At 49.8% G+C, this 13,449-nt stretch overlaps 1 protein-coding gene across 2 annotated transcripts in view; it reads right to left on the bottom strand.

Moving 5' to 3' along the window:
• Window positions 1-13,449, bottom strand: part of LOC138511169 (uncharacterized) — a 296,224-nt gene that overhangs the window by 252,748 nt on the left and 30,027 nt on the right. The gene's annotated exons all lie outside the window — the stretch shown is intronic.

The following is a 13,449-nucleotide window of genomic DNA, read 5'->3' on the forward strand; positions in this document are numbered from 1 at the left end:
GTGAGAGGTCTAACCATATAAACAGCTGGTAATAAGGGCACGTGTGCTCTCATGTAGCATTAGGTGCTGCAGATTCGCAGTGCTGCAAATAACAGATTATTGACCTGTTTCTAACAGTACTCTGCCTCATGTAAGGATAAAAGGCTGAGCTGGTCCTGGCAGGTTTCAAATCTGGGACCTGCTGTCCATGCGCCTGCGTAACTCACTGAGCTATCTGACCAACAGGGTGGTGGGTGAGACCTCCCTGGAGTGCATGACTGCCCCTGCCCCAACCCCACCAGGAAGACATTGCTGACAACAGCCCAGTTCTTCTGTTGCAGCCCGACTGATGCCTGCAACACCAGAGGTCTAGAGATACGTTTAGAACTCGGGCAATGCATTCTGGGGCCTGGGACCTATCTATCTGCAACGTTGCCTACTTAAATATTGTCCCTCCCGAGCCCTCCCCTCATCTACCTCCAACCTTCGGTACTCCAAGCAGCGATTTGGAGGGAGATCCTCATCCTCAGCAGGGGCCTCTCTGGAACAGCCTACCTGCCGCCCTCAGTCTTGAGCCTGATCTTCTTAAGTTCTGGAAACTCCTCAAGACGTTCCTCTTCTCCTCTTTCTCCCTCCCCCTGCTAACCTAGCTCTCGTCTTTCCCTCTCTCCCGCCTCGTTTCCGTACAGCTTGCTGTCTGGCCTCCTGGGGTACCTCAGAGTCCCACAGGTCACTGGCACCCCCACCAGTCCTCTCCCACTCACCTCCGGGCCTTGCATTCGCCTCATCAACACTGCACTTGAGCAATGACCCATGGGAGGGGCTCTCCCTGCACTTACAGCAGCCTCCAGCTGGGTGCACTTGGGCCCACCTGCCCCATCCCCTGGAACAGGCTGTGCAGTTGCACATCATTTGTCTTTTCTCCCTGGTCATCATTGCTTGATTGCACTTGGAAAACTGCACTTGGAAAACTGCAGAATCGTAGTCAGGCCTATTTGCTGTACCTACGCCCTTACTCTGCCTGCACTGACTATTATCCTCTCAGAAGTTCAAGGGAGTTGTTTTCCCCCATGTTCCCACCCTCCTTGAGCGCATTGAAACACGTGCATGTGTGCAGACGCTATATAAATACACATTACCATACCAATGCTCGGCTATGGCAAGCCTGGCCGTCTTTCATGTGGGGCCCACTGCCAGGCCTCAAGGAAGCGCGTCCTGTGCGAAACATGTGTTGGCCATCACCAAACCATGCAGAAATGCCTGACGTCATCACTCTGACCTTGGAGTCACTGGACAGCCACTGAAAAGGGTGGCCCCGTCCAATCCCATGCGCAGAACTGCACCGGCCGGATCCTAGAAGCCCCAATGTCCGCTCCTAGGCGCTTCAGTAATTAAGGGACAGACTCCCTGAGTTTACACAAGCGGAGGTGTAAATGCCCTCTCTCCCATACCAGTGAAGTGTGTCTCACGCACAGAGGAGACGGCACGCCTCAGAGTACGGTGTTTACGTCACAGAACTCGCTCACTACGTCACTCACTCATCTATCCATTTGTCTATTCTACAGTTTACCCCCCCTCCCTGCCCCCCGCCCATCACTCATTAACGGGTACTTACTGTCCCGCGTCTTGTCCTGGAGTCTCCTCCAGCCGATCAGAGGCAGAGAGGGCTCCGCACCCTCCCCAGCAGCATTTATACTCTCAGGGAAGGGTCTGACATGTGACCCCCATCTAGGGCCTGCCTGGGTAGGGCCACCCGGCCAACACTGGTCTGAGCAGCCCTGCCCTGCAACTCCGCACATCAATCACTCCCTCTCTCATCACATGGCAAGTTCATCCCCGCCCCCTCCACCAATAAAAGAAAGCCCCCTCGGGGTGCCCAGAGGTGGGGACGTCCATCCACTCCCAACAGCAGCAGGAATGCAGGCAGGCCTTGCACTGACTTTGGCAGGGGAGGGGGGGGGGCGGTGAGAGGTGGAGGGTGAGAAGTTGGGGGACAGTTTTAAACAGCAGGTCGCTAGTGGTGGGACTGTGAGGACATGACTCCTAGGTGACGAGGAGTGCCCCCCACTCTTCTTCTAAACCAGCAGTGTCCCCAATCATAATGGTGAAACAGGCGCCGCCCACAAGGTACAAACCCCTTTGCCTTGTGTGAGGGCAGCTGTAGTCCTCAGGAGGTGCATGGGCTGGAAACAGGCCAACAGTCGCAGCACAAATCATGTATTGGTATTTTGTTTATTTGTAAAGGCACCAAGCCCTGAGGCGTCTGGGCGCATTTCTTAGTGTTACACTACTTACAGGTTTGCAGTCGTCATGATTGGGCATTAGGCATAGTGATGTTAGACATATTTACATGTTACAGGGAGGTATTGCATATCACAGGCAGGAGTAACGTCTACTGTTGGAAAGCTAATAATCTTGCACTAGGAGCCAGATTGTGACTTTGCTTCTGAAGGAGTGGTAGAATGGTTCAGATCAGAGTAATTTGGGTAGAGTATTCGCTGTCCAGTCAAAGTTCCGAAGCAATATTTTCGAATGCCAAAAGTTCTGACACAAAAGTGCTAGAAAAAAAAGTTTCAAATGTTTTTTTTATATTAAAAGGTTTATTTTAATTTCGTATTGTAAAACAGGTGTTTTTTTTAAAAAAACAGGGTTTTTGGGGGGCCATAAAAAATAAAAAAAATGTAAAACTTTTTTTTTCGACATTTTTGTGTTGAAACTTTTGCCATTCGAAACTTTGACTGTCAAAACAGTCACTGTGAATGAACTGAGTATTCCACAGTTTAGCGGCAAGCACAGGGATACTGCTACCCCCCCCCCGCCTTCTGAAGGTTGAACCTCAGGATCTTAAGGCAGTGTGCTTGTGCAGCTCTGACAGGGCGGTCACAGGTGTTGCGTGTGAATAGATTTGACAAGTAACTCTGTGGGAGGTTTCCGAGGCATTTATGCATGAGTGACACTGATTTAAAAGCAATTCTTTGGTTGACCGACAGCCAGTTTAGGCTGCGTCTGATGTCCGAGATATGATGACTCTGGGGATTTTCATTGCTGCCCTAATGGCGTTGTTTTGTACTACCTGTATTTTGTTTGTATTCTGTCGGCTAGCTCCTAGATAGAGCGCATTGCAGTAGTCGATTTTTGTCAATACTAGAACTCTGGCTATCGTGGTGCAGTTGTTGGTGATTAAAAATGGTCGGCATGCAGTGATTAGTTTGCAAGTGTAGGCTGTTAAGGAGGTTATTGCGTTAGTTTGTCTGTCTAAGGTAAGAGTAGAGACTAGGTAGATACCAGGAGTTTTTGCGTCCTTAGAGACCTTGATGGTGTTGCCATCTATGGTGAAGGATTCAAAGTTAGAATCTAATTTGTAGAGTCTATGTTGTGAACCAAGGAGGAGTAGCTCTGTCTTATCATCATTAAGACAGAGCCTGTGTTGTGTCATCCAGGCCTGGATGACAAGGTAAATGTCGTTGAGTGCTTTGGAATCTACTTTGTGGTCATTGGTGATGGGAAGGAGTATTTGGGTGTCATCTGCATAATTTGTGTAGGTGACACCCAAATGATTGAGGAGGGGCTTCGTAAACACATTGTAGAGTGTTGGAGATATGCATGATCCTTGGGGACTCAGTACATGACTGGTGCAGGTTCGGCAGAGGCTGATGGAGAAAAGACCCTAATTGATCTGTTCTCTAGAAATGATCTGATCCAGGTAGTAGCTTTGTCTGAAAAGTGTGCTACGGAGATAAGATGGTTGCATAGTACCTGGTGATTTACCAAGTCAAATTCAGCCGACAAGCCAAGTAATAGGAGTAGGGCCAATTTTCCATTGTCTATTAGTTCTTCTATTTGAGTTTTCAAGTCAATCTAGGCGGTCTGATTCCAGTGCCTAGGTCTGAAGCCTGATTGCCTGATGCCAAAGAGATTGTTTGTTCCTAAGTTTTCCTGGTTCTGCAGATAAGAAGCTCTATCCAGGATTTTCAGAAGAAAGGGGATTGTGGTGTTGGGTCTATAATTGGTGGGGATACTCAGCCCTAATGATGGTATCTTAAGTAAAGGGAGCACCCAGGCATCTTTAAGGTTGTTGGGGATGATGCTGGTATTAAATGAGGCGTTGATTATGTAGGTGAGGAAAGGAGCTCGTTCTTTGGTTGCCTCCTTGTTGATTGGGGCTGGGCAAGTGTCTCCCTGGCAGTTAGATGGTTTTAGTTTGAGGAATATGTTATCTACATCTTTGGTGGAGAGTGGGGAGAAGTTGAATAGCTTGTGGGTATGTTGAAGTGGAACTAAAGTGGTGAATTGTGATGTGTCGAGTGAGATGCCAGTTCTTTTAGATTAGATTTTTTCTTGGAGCATGGTGATTTTATCAAGAAGTGCTTTTTGAATGTTGGAGCTCCGCATGGTGCCTTTGATGCATGTGTTGGGGGGCACTGCTGGGGATTCTAGTTCTCAAAGTATATTGAAGAGTCCTTTAGCACTCGATTTGGCTTGGATGATTTGATTATTGTACGTGTCTTTTTTGGCCTGAAACATCGCCCCTTTGTAATTGATGGATGCTATCAGGAGGTTGTCCTTATTAGTTGCTATGGGCAGGCTCTTCCAGAGGGCCTCAGCATTTCTTTTTTGTTTGCGTAAAGCTCTGAAGTGCGATGTAAACCAAGAGTTAAGGTGTGTACAAGGTTTCAGTTTGCATAGTTTAGGTGAAGCAATGGAGTCGATAGCCTTGAGGAGGGTTTGGATGTAGATGTCAACTAGCGCAGTGGGATCTGTGTGTGAGTCGATAGAGTTGTTGAAGATGGGTAGTATCAGTGGATGCAGTTTCTCCCTAGTTATCTCTCTGTTGTTCCTCGTGCAAATGGGAGGAAAGAGGGTCTGGTAGGTGAGCTGATAGTCATTCTTGATAGTGAATGTGATCAGATGGTGGTCTGACCAGATACAGGGCATGTTGGATAGTATGTTGATGTTGCAGTTAAGGTCTGCAAGCCAATCAAGTGTCCTACCTTTGATGTGGGTGGGTTCCGAGATGCGATCAACGAAACCAAGTTCCGTTATCGTGTTGGCAATGTCTGGAGCTTTAGCATCCTTGGCGTCTTGGAAACTGAGGTTAAGGTCGCCCAGTAGGATGATATGAGAGCATAGCTTGGTTTTTGTGGAGAGAAGAGTTGTAATATCTTCTTCAAAGGTGGATACCAGCCAAGGTGGCCTGTAGATGAGGTGCATGCTAAGTGTTTGTGTAGCTGCGAGAGGAGGCTTGACGGACAGTAGTTCTGCTGAGGGGAGAGGTTGGCACGATATAGGTCTGAGGCCTAAGGAGGTTTTGGATATGAAGGCGACACCCTCGCCCCTGACATTACCCGCTGTAATCTAAGAACAGCGGGTAAAAATAAATGAAAGCATGTCGAAACCAAGGTTCTGTTAAAAGATAGACTAACGATCAAAGAATAAAATGCAAGCATCTAATTAGGGAATACTAGTAAAAGCCATCACTGTAAATACAACATAGAGAATGCCAACTATTGCAGATGGACACTCTGGGTAGATGAACAGGGTTGTGCAGGCACTCACTGGACACAATGAAAGGGTTCATGAATGTCTGAAGAAAGGAACGGGGGCTTATATGTCCCCATGGGCTGAAATGTGGACCAGGGGCATGGGTCCTCTTCACAGTACCTTCATTGTTACTCTTAGGTGCTGAAATCACTGAGCCTGCTTCTTGCTGTCGAGTCATTCTGAACCAGTGCCAAGTTGACATCAAGTCTGGGTGCTCTTTACTAGTGCAATAGGGCATTGAGAGAGACCCAAGGGACAGGGAAGAAGCTCGAAGTTCACAGAGTGCCACAAGCAGCACCATGAGTCCAGTGCCAAAGCAGCTCGCAGTGAAACAGGATTCCAGCTTCTGTTGGTCTCTTGGGTTGCTGGGAGTCTCAAACTAGGGGCACCAGGATGAGATGAGTCCTTTTGGCTTGCACTCCCACTCAAGGGAGTTTTTCTGGCACCTTCAGGGAACAACGTCCCGGTCCCAGTGCAGCCAGCAGTGTGGCCTTGGTCCAGCAGAAGCGAAGGAACACCCCTAAACGCTCACACCAGAAAAAATACAACCCACTAGGAGAAAAAGGACCAAGAAACTCTTGCAAGGCTAACAAGTTGTATTTCTACAAAAATAGGTGCTTCAGCAAATAACTCTGCTGCCAAGGAATGTTTTGAGAAAAAAGGGCGCAAGCAGAGGCTTAAAAGGGGACATAGCATTACTCTTTAGCTAGGGGAGGTGGTGGGCGTGTACCAAACCAGAACCTTCAAAGGGGACACGTTCTTTCATGAAGATCCACTCATCATCATCAGGAAGAAGGGCTTATTTGTCACTGCGGAAGGGGGCGGGCATCAGGTAACCAGAAACTCTTCACACTTTATGAGATTGTCTGGGACACTACAAGAGCCACGACAAGGGTCATAGGAAGATGAGAATATTCCTCAGACGAATCATATCAGGGAGATGGAGAGGAATCTGATGCTTCGAGCCAGGAGGAAAGTGGACCTGACGATCCGAGGAAGAGGCCCAAACCAGGGAACCCTCGTCCACAAAGGGCTCGAGCAAAGCCCTGCAGATTCATTGAAGAAATGGGGTAAAGTTGTGTTGTTGATATTGTTATTAGCGTTTAAAATGGAGGGAGGTGTAGTGTCGGGAGTTGTAGTCTGGGGAGGGCAGGGGCGGGTCCAGGTTGTGGGAAGGGAAGTGACGTGGAGAGGAAGGAGGAAAGGCAGTCTGTAATTGGTAGGCTTTGCATAAAGATGTGGAGCAGTTTACACTGTCTCCACCTGGCTTTGTTTGTATCCTGTAGACCAGAGCTCCCGGTCAAGGCAAAGGGGCCAGACCTTACACCCACAAGGCCGGGTTAGGGATGGAGTTTGAAGGAGTGGAGAAGCTCAGAGGGGGCAGAGCTGGCAGTTGAAATCAACTCAAAGGAAATCTTTAAAAATAATAGGGTAAAAATGGGTGCAATTTCTTTCATGCTACTTCTTTCCAATCACTATGCTGGTAAAATATAAAAAGTTCTCACCTTTTAAACTCCACAATCTATAGTGCAATATTCCATGGAAAAGAACATATCCAAATATGAGACATGTGCATTTCGTGTGGTCTTGTGGGTAAGCGTCAACACTGGGAATGTGACAACCTGGGGGAAATCCTGGTAGCCAAACACTTGAGCAAGCTTTCCGGCCTCAACTACACCCAAGGGGTGCTGTGTCTGCCCTCTGAACAAAAGCGACACATTCCACCCACATGTATCCTTTCCTTGTGCCCTGGAAAGCAGAACAGGGCCACAATCAGGGCAAATAAGTCTTGTGGTCTCCAAGATTGCAAACTCCCTTGCCGCACCCTGGGCAAATATTCACGACTTACAATCTCATCATCTCCCTTTTCAACCCCAGATGTGGCTTTCAGCAATGCTCTGCTTTATAAAAGATGGCATGGAGACTACACAGACCATAGTAAGGTAGGCACACACATATCTTAAGGATTTATATATTAGTGTGCGGCCCTTACTATGGTGTGTGTCGCTTTCAAGCCATCTTTTGTAAACATAAGGAGAATAATGGTAGCAAAAACATGTACAATTGTGACATTCCTCCCATCTTCACTGAGAGTCGAGACTACAAATACCAGAATCCAATTCAGCAAAGCCCCCAGTGTAGACCAGACGACTACAACAATGCACGTTCCCCGCCATACTTTGCTGCAGAATATCATGCTTTAGCTTTGCTGCAAACATGTACAGCAACTTGTCAACGAAAAGGCCCTTATCTGAGCACAGCAAGGCTGCAAAATAAGCCGGCGTATCAAGAGCGGGAGGGAGCACTGTCTCTGGCACCAGCTGGTTCTCTGTTCTTTCTTTTTACTGCTGGAAGAAGAGGGAGCACTGTCTCTGGCACCAGCGGGTTCTCTGTTCTTTCTTTCTGCAGCTGGAAGAAGAGGGAGCACTGTCTCTGGCACCAGCTAGTTCTCTGTTCTTTCTTTTTACAGCTGGAATAGGAGGGAGCACTGTCTCTGGCACCAGCTAGTTCTCTGTTCTTTCTTTCTGCAGCTGGAAGACGAGGGAGCGCTGTCTCTGGCACCAGCTGGTTCTCTGTTCTTTCTTTCTGCAGCTGGAAGAGGAGGGAGCACTGTCTCTGGCACCAGCTGGTTCTCTGTTCTTTCTTTCTACTGCTGGAAGAAGAGGGAGCACTGTCTCTGGCACCAGCTGGTTCTCTGTTCTTTCTTTCTACTTCTGGAAGAAGAGGGAGCACTGTCTCTGGCACCAGCTGGTTCTCTGTTCTTTCTTTCTGCAGCTGGAAGAGGAGGGAGCACTGTCTCTGGCACCAGCTAGTTCTCTGTTCTTTCTTTGTGCAGCTGGAAGAGGAGGGAGCACTGTCTCCGGCACCAGCTAGTTCTCTGTTCTTTCTTTCTGCAGCTGGAAGAGGAGGGAGCACTGTCTCCGCCACCAGCTAGTTCTCTGTTCTTTCTTTCTGCAGCTGGAAGAGGAGGGAGCCCTGTCTCCGGCACCAACTAGTTCTCTGTTCTTTCTTTATACAGCTGGAATAGGAGGGAGCACTGTCTCCGGCACCAGCTATGAAGAGGAGGGAGCACTGTCTCCGGCACCAGCTAGTTCTCTGTTCTTTCTTTCTGCAGCTGGAAGACGAGGGAGCACTGTCTCCGGCACCAACTGGTTCTCTGTTCTTTCTTTATACAGCTGGAAGAGGAGGGAGCACTGTCTCCGGCACCAGCTAGAGCTCTGTTCTTTCTTTCTGCAGCTGGAAGAGGAGGAAGCACTGTCTCCGGCACCAGCTGGTTCTCTGTTCTTTCTTTCTGCAGCTGGAAGACGAGGGAGCTCTGTCTCCGGCACCAACTGGTTCTCTGTTCTTTCTTTCTGCAGCTGGAAGACGAGGGAGCACTGTCTCCGGCACCAGCTGGTTCTCTGTTCTTTCTTTCTACAGCTGGAATAGGAGGGAGCACTGTCTATGGCACCAGCTGGTTATCTGTTCTTTCTTTCTACAGCTGGAATAGGAGGGAGCACTGTCTCTGGCACCAGCTAGTTCTCTGTTCTTTCTTTGTGAGCACTGTCTCCGGCACCAACTGGTTCTCTGTTCTTTCTTTATACAGCTGGAAGAGGAGGGAGCACTGTCTCCGGCACCAGCTAGAGCTCTGTTCTTTCTTTCTGCAGCTGGAAGAGGAGGAAGCACTGTCTCCGGCACCAGCTGGTTCTCTGTTCTTTCTTTCTGCAGCTGGAAGACGAGGGAGCACTGTCTCCGGCACCAACTGGTTCTCTGTTCTTTCTTTCTGCAGCTGGAAGACGAGGGAGCACTGTCTCCGGCACCAGCTGGTTCTCTGTTCTTTCTTTCTACAGCTGGAATAGGAGGGAGCACTGTCTATGGCACCAGCTGGTTATCTGTTCTTTCTTTCTACAGCTGGAATAGGAGGGAGCACTGTCTCTGGCACCAGCTAGTTCTCTGTTCTTTCTTTGTGCAGCTGGAAGAGGAGGGAGCACTGTCTCCGGCACCAGCTAGTTCTCTGTTCTTTCTTTCTGCAGCTGGAAGAGGAGGGAGCACTGTCTCCGCCACCAGCTAGTTCTCTGTTCTTTCTTTCAGCAGCTGGAAGAGGAGAAAGCACTGTCTCCGGCACCAGCTGGTTCTCTGTTCTTTCTTTCTACAGCTGGAAGACGAGGGAGCACTGTCTCCGGCACCAACTGGTTCTCTGTTCCTTCTTTCTGCAGCTGGAAGACGAGGGAGCACTGTCTCCGGCACCAGCTGGTTCTCTGTTCTTTCTTTCTACAGCTGGAATAGGAGGGAGCACTGTCTCTGGCACCAGCTGGTTCTCTGTTCTTTCTTTCTACAGCTGGAATAGGAGGGAGCACTGTCTCTGGCACCAGCTAGTTCTCTGTTCTTTCTTTGTGCAGCTGGAAGAGGAGGGAGCACTGTCTCCGGCACCAGCTAGTTCTCTGTTCTTTCTTTGTGCAGCTGGAAGAGGAGGGAGCCCTGTCTCCGGCACCAACTAGTTCTCTGTTCTTTCTTTATACAGCTGGAATAGGAGGGAGCACTGTCTCCGGCACCAGCTAGAGCTCTGTTCTTTCTTTCTGCAGCTGGAAGAGGAGGAAGCACTGTCTCCGGCACCAGCTGGTTCTCTGTTCTTTCTTTCTGCAGCTGGAAGACGAGGGAGCAATGTCTCCGGCACCAACTGGTTCTCTGTTCTTTCTTTATACAGCTGGAAGAGGAGGGAGCACTGTCTCCGGCACCAGCTAGAGCTCTGTTCTTTCTTTCTGCAGCTGGAAGAGGAGGAAGCACTGTCTCCGGCATCAGCTAGAGCTCTGTTCTTTCTTTCTGCAGCTGGAAGACGAGGGAGCACTGTCTCCGGCAACAGCTGGTTCTCTGTTCTTTCTTTCTGCAGCTGGAAGAGGAGGGAGCACTGTCTCCGGCACCAGCTGGTTCTCTGTTCTTTCTTTCTACAGCTGGAAGAAGAGGGGGAACTGTCTCCGGCACCAGCTGGTTCTCTGTTCTTTCTTTCTACAGCTGGAAGAAGAGGGGGCTCTGTCTCCGGCACCAGCTGGTTCTCTGTTCTTTCTTTCTACAGCTGGAAGAAGAGGGAGCACTGTCTCCGGCACCAGCTGGTTCTCTGTTCTTTCTTTCTACTGCTGGAAGAAGAGGGAGCACTGTCTCCAGCAACAGCTGGTTCTCTGTTCTTTCTTTCTGCAGCTGGAAGAGGAGGGAGCACTGTCTCCGGCACCAGCTGGTTCTCTGTTCTTTCTTTCTACAACTGGAAGAGGAGGGAGCACTGTCTCCGGCACCAGCTGGTTCTCTGTTCTTTCTTTCTACAACTGGAAGAAGAGGGAGCACTGTCGCTGGCACCAGCTAGTTCTCTGTTCTTTCTTTCCGCAGCTGGAAGAAGAGGGAGCACTGTCTCTGACACCAGCTAGTTCTCTGTTCATTCTTTCCGCAGCTGGAAGAGGAGGGAGCACTGTCTCTGGGACCTGCTAGTTCTCTGTTATTCCTTTCCACAGCCGGAAGACGAGGGACCACTGTCTCTGGCACAAGCTAGTTCTCTGCTCTTTCTTTCCGCAGCCGGAAGAAGAAGGAGCACTGTCTCTGGCACCAGCTAGTTCTCTGCTCTTTCTTTATACAGCCGGAAGAGAAGGGAGCACTGTCTCTGGCACCAGCTAGTTCTCTGCTCTTTCTTTTTGCAGCCGGAAGAGGAGTGAGTACTGTCTCTGGCACCAGCTAGTTCTCTGTTCTTTTTTTCTGCAGCCGGAAGAGGAAGGAGCACTGTCTCTGGCACCAGCTAGTTCTCTGTTCTTTCTTTCTGCAGCCGGAAGAGGAGGGAGCACTGTCTCTGGCACCAGCTAGTTCTCTGTTCTTTCTTTCTGCAGCTGGAAGAGGAGGGAGCACTGTCTCTGGCACCAGCTAGTTCTCTGCTCTTTCATTCTGCAGCTGGAAGAAGAGGGAGCACTGTCTCTGGCACCAGCTAGTTCTCTGCTCTTTCTTTATACAGCTGAAAGAGGAGGGAGCACTGTCTCTGGCACCAGCTAGTTCTCGGTTCTTTCTTTCTGCAGCTGGAAAAGGAGGGAGCACTGTCTCTGGCACCAGCTGGTTCTCTGTTCTTTCTTTCTGCAGCTGGAAGAGGAGGGAGCACTGTCTCTGGCACCAGCTGGTTCTCTGTTCTTTCTTTCTGCAGCTGGAAGAGGAGGGAGCACTGTCTCTGGCACCAGCTGGTTCTCTGTTCTTTCTTTCTACAGCTGGAGGAAGAGGGAGTACCGTCCCGCACCCCCTACCAAGCCATGCACACCTCCCTGCCCACATGTGGGTCTGTACTGGGAAATCGTTTCACATTGTAATGGCAGATGTTTCCCCCATAGAAACCTGCCCAAGGGCGCCCTTTACATCTCGGCCTTTGCTGTCCCAAGAAGGCCTGTGGAATCTATTGTACTCCTCTTGGAACTCCCAGCAACCCTTGTCTTTCCGATGCTGAGGCAGGCCTGGTCCCAAGATCCAGCCAGACATCTGATGCCGGATCTTAACCTGGCAAGAGCCGGCCCAATGACCAGAACTGTCTATACCTCCATAATCTCTCAACATACTTTAGGGCCTCATTAAGAAGCAGAAGCACAGCCCGGCTGGAAATAAACAAGGCTCAGCTGGTGCTTCGACCATTTCATCAGCAAGTTGCCATGCCAACGCCATACACTGCTCCTGAACTCCCCTTTCTTCTTTCACTTATACAGTACCAATGTTTTGGGAATTATGTGGCGCTAGCGCCACCAAATGCTCAAAACCAAAAAGGGACAGAAAGGTATCGGAATGCAAATGATAGGTATTGGTCAGGGCTCTCATGACGGCAGGTAACTCGCCAGTTCTGTTATGTTGCTATGGATTCTGGGACTCGTAGTCCTGCATTTACAATGGTAAAAGGTAGACTACCAGTTCCAGAATAAAGAGGGCTGCGTGAGCTTCTTACACCGAGGTGACCTGGGGCAAAGTGAGATGTCTAATCATGTAAACAGCTGGTAATAAGGGCACGAGTGTTCTCATGTAGCATTATGTGCTGCAGATTCGTAGTGCTGCAAATAACAGACTATTTACCTGTTTCTAACAGTACTCATGTAAGGATAAAAGGCGGAGCTGGTCCTGGCAGGTTTCAAATCTGGGACCTGCTGTCCATGCGCCTGCGTAACTCACTGAGCTATCTGACCAACAGGGTGGTAGGTGAGCCCTCCCGGGAGTGCATGACTGCCCCTGCCCCAGCCCCACCAGGAAGAGATTGCTGACAACAGCCCAGTTCTTCTGCTGGAGCCCGACTGATGCCTGCAACACCAGAGGTCTAGAGATAAGTTTAGAGCTCGGGCAATGCATTCTGGGGCCTGGCACCTATCTATCTGCAACGTTGCCTACCTAAATACTGTCCCTCCCGAGCCCTCCCCTCATCTACTTCCAACCTTCGGTACTCCAAGCAGCGATTTGGAGGGAGATCCTCATCCTCAGCAGGGGCCTCTCTGGAACAGCCTTCCTGCCACCCTCAGTCTTGAGCCTGATCTTCTTAAGTTCCGGAAACTCCTCAAGACGTTCCTCTTCTCTTTCTCCCTCCCCCTGCTAACCTAGCTCTCGTCTTTCCCTCTCTCCCGCCTCGTTTCCGTACAGCTTGCTGTCTGGCCTCCTGGGGTACCTCAGAGTCCCACAGGTCACTGGCACCCCCACCAGTCCTCTCCCACTCACCTCCGGGCCTTGCATTCGCCTCATCAACACTGCACTTGAGCAATGACCCAAGGGAGGAGCTCTCCCTGCACTTACCGCAGCCTCCAGCTGGGTGCACTTGGGCCCACCTGCTCCCATCCCCTGGAACAGGCTGTGCACTTGCACATCATTTGTCTTTTCTCCCTTGTCATCATTGCTTGATTGCACTTGGAAAACTGCACTTGGAAAACTGCAGAATCGTAGTCAGGCCTATTTGCTGTACCTACG

This window comes from Ambystoma mexicanum, chromosome 6p (assembly GCF_040938575.1).
Source record: "Ambystoma mexicanum isolate Mex_15411 chromosome 6p, UKY_AmexF1_1, whole genome shotgun sequence".
NCBI classification, from domain to species: Eukaryota; Metazoa; Chordata; class Amphibia; order Caudata; family Ambystomatidae; genus Ambystoma; species Ambystoma mexicanum.